The 6,557-nt window shown below is 35.5% G+C and overlaps 2 pseudogenes; one reads left to right on the forward strand and one right to left on the reverse strand.

Annotated features, from left to right (window-relative positions):
* The first annotated feature begins 3,190 nt into the window (after positions 1-3,190).
* Positions 3,191-4,738, forward strand: LOC113293989 (annotated as a pseudogene).
* A 205-nt stretch (positions 4,739-4,943) lies between these two features.
* LOC113293990 lies at positions 4,944-6,267 on the reverse strand (annotated as a pseudogene).
* Between the last annotated feature and the right edge of the window lie 290 nt (positions 6,268-6,557).

The raw sequence follows: 6,557 nt of genomic DNA on the forward strand, positions 1-6,557 counted from the left end.
TAAACACGTACACAATGTCGTTGCACGTGAAATATCAAGACCGAGGGATACTTAGATTGTCCTACTCCTACTAAATTTAGTTAGGTGATCAGTAATGTCATACAGCTAATGTTTCACAACCACCACCTTCAATTAGTATCCCTCTTACGTGGGTGCCCGTGTGATATTTATTCTTCATGTTTATGGTGGTGGCCTGTGGGATTGAATAGATGGGTCGTAGATGTAGTCTTCTCTCAAGAATTAGTGTCTCCCTAGCTAGATGATTTCCAAGAAATTTCGACCAAGGAGTTTTCTACGTAACAATATTGGTGACCTACACTGCACCTGCACTGTATGGTTTATGGACCACCCCACTGTACGATTTATTTTCACAAAATTGGTTAAAAAGACCAAAATCAATAATTCTTGGACGAAAAACAAATGTAAAATTTGATACTGTTTAAATGGACGAAAATGTAAAAATAGCCAGGATGTAAACAGTTTCAACCTACTCATTTTCAAATACTTTTTCTTATTTTTAATTTACATCAGGATGCATCTAGTTTCATCATCGCTCTTTTTTAAGTTTAAGCCAGGATGAATCCAGTTTCATTCTTGCTACTTTTTTGGTGTCCATTTCACCCATACTAATTTTTACTCATCCATTAAAACCATATTTTAAAAATATTTGGACAAGTGACCCACTTTCGGTTTTATTTTATGATTTCATTTTTGACAATTCATGGGAAAACGCTCGAGACACTCACAAAAGGAGCCCAAGCAAGTACCACTGGCAAGCAAGTAGCATAGTTCGTTCCTTTTGACCTAACTGAATATTATGATTTGGACCATATGGTGTGGAAGTCAATTAATTAAATAGTTTGGAAATAAATCATAATTAAACTATGGTTTTCTAAGATCTAATAAGAAAGTTCCTTAGTAGCTTTAGAGCCAGCAAATGTTTGTCAAAATCAGTCTAGTTGTAAACTATGATCTCAATCTCCCAACATCAAAACATAAAATAATTAATTCAAACCCAAAATGACATAAGCTTCGATGTTAATTATATGATTCCTCGATTTATCCCTTTTGATCTAAGCAATTCGAGTGTATAGTTACTCTTTGTGTTTGAACCTCATTTCGTCGGTAGGCAGTTGCTATATGGTTATGGTTTATGACCTTTATCTTGATCCAAATAATATAGATTCCAAATAATTGATAGGTACTTGTATCCGTGTGAGCCTGGTCTTTCGTACTTATAGGTACAGTACGTAAAGGTACAGCTTGATATATTAATATGCGTGAGACCTCCATAAATTAGCACGTATTCGTGTGCAATTATGATCTTTAATCAACGGTCGGAGTCGGACCGACCAATTTTTCTTCCCCCCAAAATCTTAATAAAGTAATCATTAGTTAAACTCTCGCTTAAAATGTCAGTGAGTTATCCATAAAAGTTGGGGTTCACAGCTTGTGTTTATACGTAAATACACGCTGTTGTGTACATTGGTGAGCACTGGCTAAGAATTATTAGGTAGTACCTCAGACTTACTAAAGTACTACTGTTTATCGATAATGCTTAGCTCATTATAACCCTTCATTAGCCTTTGTAGAGTTTACATTTCTTGTGTGTACGAGTGTTGGCAGGTTGTATACGGGCACTGCATTAATGCAAATGCACATAATTGAGCTTCTATAAGTCAAGATTCTTTAAAGTCATTTCATACGTACAACTCCAAGACATATATCCACCAAAACACACACATACACACACCTGAAGGTTAATTATGGTCTGTGACGCCCCATAATAATGGTGGATCCATGCATGCAAAAATGCTCAAAATTTGACGGTGAGTTCAAAATTTGACGGTGTGAATGACTCAATTTGCATTTTTGCTGCGGTTATATATAGCTATGGGAATGTGAAGGTTTGTTAGTATTCTTGACCGGGTTTGACGCTTTCATGTCATTTTTTTTTTGACCGGTGAAGAATTTGGTATTAGCGAGTTTCGAACTTCGGTCGTTGGTATCATCACCCAGTGACTTCACCGCTTTCAGCATTTGATAGGGTGATATTTACATTTATCTAGGTTTGGCATTTAGATTATACCCTAGTTATTAGATATTATCCTCTTTAATTTATAATGTGCTATCTGATTCCAGCAAACTAGGAATTCATGTGCTGAGGAGAGAACTAGGAACATAATTGTATTCTTGGTTACCTGATTCAGACAGTAAGCAGCTGGTAGTGGTGAATCCCATGCACCAATGGCTCTCAATAAATATCTTTCCTGATTGATTGATTGAATTATTGGGGTGACTTCAGTTATTCTCAGATTATGATAGGTGATAAAATCAAATTTTCTTCTTATATGATTGTGTTGAATAGAGAAATCATCATGCTGTTGAGGTTTGGCACATGGCGTCATGCTCCCATGGACCCTTCACTCTTAAATATCCACAAGAAAGAAAGGAAAAAAAAGCAAACCGTTGGTAAAAACTCTTAAAGGAAAACACAAATTGATAGATAGAGAAATTAGTTTAAACATATTTGTATGTCGTCATCATCTATAATATATCAACAACAACCACCACCATATTTCCAGGAAGTAGACGTGAGATTAAGACAAACTTAAATACTTTGGGAGTCAGAATTGTGATGACAAGATTACATACCCAGATAGCTGTCATGGAAATTAAGAAATTGAGATAAAATAATAAAACTACCACTAGTACTATCTGTACTGTTGAGGTATGGTTTTGCTCATGACCACATCAATCACTGGTACTTCTTTGTTGAAACTAAATTAAATTCTTATCGTTTTCCAAGTAAAAGGGGTTAGACCTTACAAAAATGAACGGTCTGGATGCGCTTGCTTAGCATCGAGCGGGCAAAAATGATCCCCACCGGCACTCTCACACGGTGCGCCTCACGGTGTTAATTCTCGGCTCGTTAATCATTTTTGTAGACCTTACTTTTGCTTCCCATTATATGTACACTCTTTCTATCATAGTTTTCTCATCACTCAATTCACTCTTCATTCTTCTCTATCTCCATCTCTCTACATCTATTATTATTAAGAGGAGAGTACTAGCTATTTGTTGATTCTTCTTTAAAATCTTTTCACGATCAAAAACATAAATTATTTGAAATTCTGAATTCAAATTCTTTTTGATATCCGTATATCTTTATAGCTAGCTAGATTAGATAATGGCTATTGAGATTGACCAACAAGTTTGTACTACTAGTAGTAGTTGTGTTGAGTTATCAAACATTGCAAACTCTGATACTCATGGAGAAGATTCTCCATATTTTGCTGGATGGAAAGCTTATGATGAGAACCCCATGAGATTACTAATCCGTTTGGTGTTATTCAAATGGGTTTAGCTGAAAATCAAGTAAGAATTTATCAGCTCAAAATTCTTGTACATTCATGTCTTTACCAATAATGTAGATCCTAATTTATTAATTTCTTTGTTTTGAGCAGGTTTCGTTTGATTTACTTGAAGAATACCTGGAAAACACTGCAAAAAAACAACCAACTACGACGAAAAGTAGTGGGATTTCAGGCTTCAGAGAGAACGCACTATACCAAGATTATCATGGTATGCAAAGTTTTAGAAAAGCAATGGCAAGTTTCATGGGGAAAATCCGAGGCGACAAACTGAAATTCGACCCCGAAAGCGTTGTTCTTACTGCTGGTGCAACAGCTGCCAATGAACTCCTAACTTTCATTTTAGCAAACCCTGGCGATGCTTTGTTGGTTGCAACTCCATACTACCCAGGGTAAGCAAATGATTACATTTTCCAAATAGAATCAATATGTAATCGCATAATTTGATTTGATGATCTATATCTGTATGCTTATAAAATGTATGTTTTTTCTCGATTGACAGATTTGATAGGGATTTAAGATGCAGAACTGGGGTGAAAATTTTTCCGGTTCATTGCAACAGCTCGAATAACTTTCAAGTTACTCCCCAAGCATTAGAAGATGCATATAAAGAAGCTGAATCAATGAACCTCAAAGTTAGAGGACTTCTGATCACAAACCCATCAAATTCATTAGGTATAGCAATGGAACGTAAAGTGCTCGAAGAGATCCTGGACTTCGTTACACGTAAAAACATTCATCTTGTGTCGGATGAAATATACTCAGGATCAGTTTTTTCTTCTACCGAATTCGTAAGCATTGCAGAAATACTAGAAGAAAGAAACTATAAAGATGCGGAAAGGGTTCATACTGTTTACAGTTTATCAAAAGATTTAGGGTTACCAGGGTTTAGAGTCGGAACTATTTATTCATACAATGACAAAGTTGTGACAACGGCAAGAAGGATGTCAAGTTTTAGTTTAGTCTCATCACAAACTCAAAATCTCTTAGCTGCCATGCTATCGGACACGGAGTTTACGGAAAATTATATTAAGATTAATAGAGAAAGATTGAAAAAAAGATATGGGTTAATTATTGATGGACTAAGGAAAGCTGGAATTGAGTGTTTAGAAGGAAATGCTGGATTATTTTGCTGGATGAATTTAAGTCCATATTTGAAGAGCTGCACAAAAGAAAGCGAATTGATTCTTTGGATTTCGATGGTGAATGAAGTGAAGTTGAACATATCTCCTGGTTCATCTTGTCATTGTGATGAACCTGGTTGGTTTAGAGTTTGTTTTGCTAACATGAGTGAAGAAACGTTACAAGTAGTATTGAAGAGAATTTACAGATTCATGGAAACTTATCAAAGAAGCATGAGCTAAATATTGGTCGATTAATAGTCATTATTTTTTGTATTTATATTGATTCTTTTAGATGATTTTCATCTTCAAATATCTATATATGATAAGGAAAAAGAAATTATTGTATTTAAAGAATATATTAAATTTATTTTTTAACAACTGATTGCCCTTGAATATTATTTTCTTGTCCAACGAAAACAACAACAATCAAAAGCGAAATGCAAAATCAAAGCATATCATCTGTTGATACATACTGCATGAATTCAATATCATTTTCAAGACCTGACATAGTATCAGGTGATAAAATAACTTCAAGATCAACACTTCCACCACCATCTCTTCCTGGAAAAGGCCGATATTTTCCCGTCAAATTTATTAGCTTTACCACTACGCACAGCCAATGGTCGACCCCAACCAAAATCATTATCATACATTGGAAATCTTGGTGAACTTCCCATGGTTATTAATGCACCATCAAAGTTTCCTAGTGGGAAACAGCATGGGTTCTTCTCCCATTCTTCTACTCCGTGTACCACTGCATCATGATTATGTGTTCTATAATTCACCTATAGGAACAGTGGTTGGGATACTCTGTATAGCATTACCAAAATATAACGGATCTATACGTGGTTCTAACCGGTGACGGCATTTAACTGCCATTCGGAATGTCGTTAATTTTGATGCCGGAAATTTTCTTGCTCGTGTCACTGATCTCCATAATTGAGCACTTAATGATTGAAACGATGAAATCTCCACTGTTGGATGATTTTCCGCCGTCTTCCCGTTCTCATACCCATTCTTGAAATTATTGGCTTTGGATTTCAATTTCAGAATTGATTCTCTAGTAAAATGGAAAATTCTTTCTCTTATTGGAGCATCAGCATCAAATGTTACCTTTGGATTTCCATCAGGAAACTGAAGAACAGCTTTAGAATCTTTCACATAGTTTCGAGTAAAATCAGGCTGTTTCGTAATTTTATCAACACCTTTGGTAATCTCAGCAAAAGTATTAAAGAAATTCCAGAAATATGTACCATCTGCAACGGCATGATTAAGGGCACAACCAATAAAAATACCATCACACAGTTCCGTTACTTGCACAGCAACTAAAGGTTTGAAATGACCATCATAACTCACAACTCCATTATAAGTAAACAATTCTTCTTTAACAACTTGAGGTACATCATTATTCTTAGCATCTGATGCTGGTGGTAAAATATCACGAATTGATAAATGTGTTGCATTAGCTTCGATGAAATCGACACCTTGATCATTACAGTCGATGTATACGAAGAATCCGTATTCATACGACCGGAAAGAGCAGGGAAATGAGAAAGAGTCTTAGAGAGTGAAAGTTTGAGAAGAGGAATTAGAGCAGAATCCAAAGGAATGTTACTTGGACGATATAATAAAACTCCTTTTTGAATGTAATGACATGAAAGCATAGGAAGATCAGAAACAGAGAGCTTAAGATCTTTCATGGTTGATGTTTCATCTGGTTTTATTGTGCATTTCGAGATTATCATCGTTTTAGAACATGAAGAAGTCATTTTTTTAGTGTTTTTGTGCGAGTATCTCCGGACCAGAAAGAGTTACACAGTTGTGCAGGGGATAGGTACGGATGACAGGAGTGGGAGAAGTTTATATAGCATAAAATTTGGAGGGTACTTGGACTCTATCAACTTTAAGTTTGAAATGCCGTTGGCCTTCCTTTTATTGGATTTTTTTTTAAGGAATTGGGAAGGCTGGCAGTTAGCCTGAGTGTCATTTAACTTTTAACTTTTTGGGTTATAGTTAATAAAAACGTGGACTATATTTAAGAGAAGCCGAAAAAAAAATG

This window comes from Papaver somniferum, chromosome 7 (genome assembly GCF_003573695.1).
Source record: "Papaver somniferum cultivar HN1 chromosome 7, ASM357369v1, whole genome shotgun sequence".
Classification (NCBI taxonomy): domain Eukaryota; kingdom Viridiplantae; phylum Streptophyta; class Magnoliopsida; order Ranunculales; family Papaveraceae; genus Papaver; species Papaver somniferum.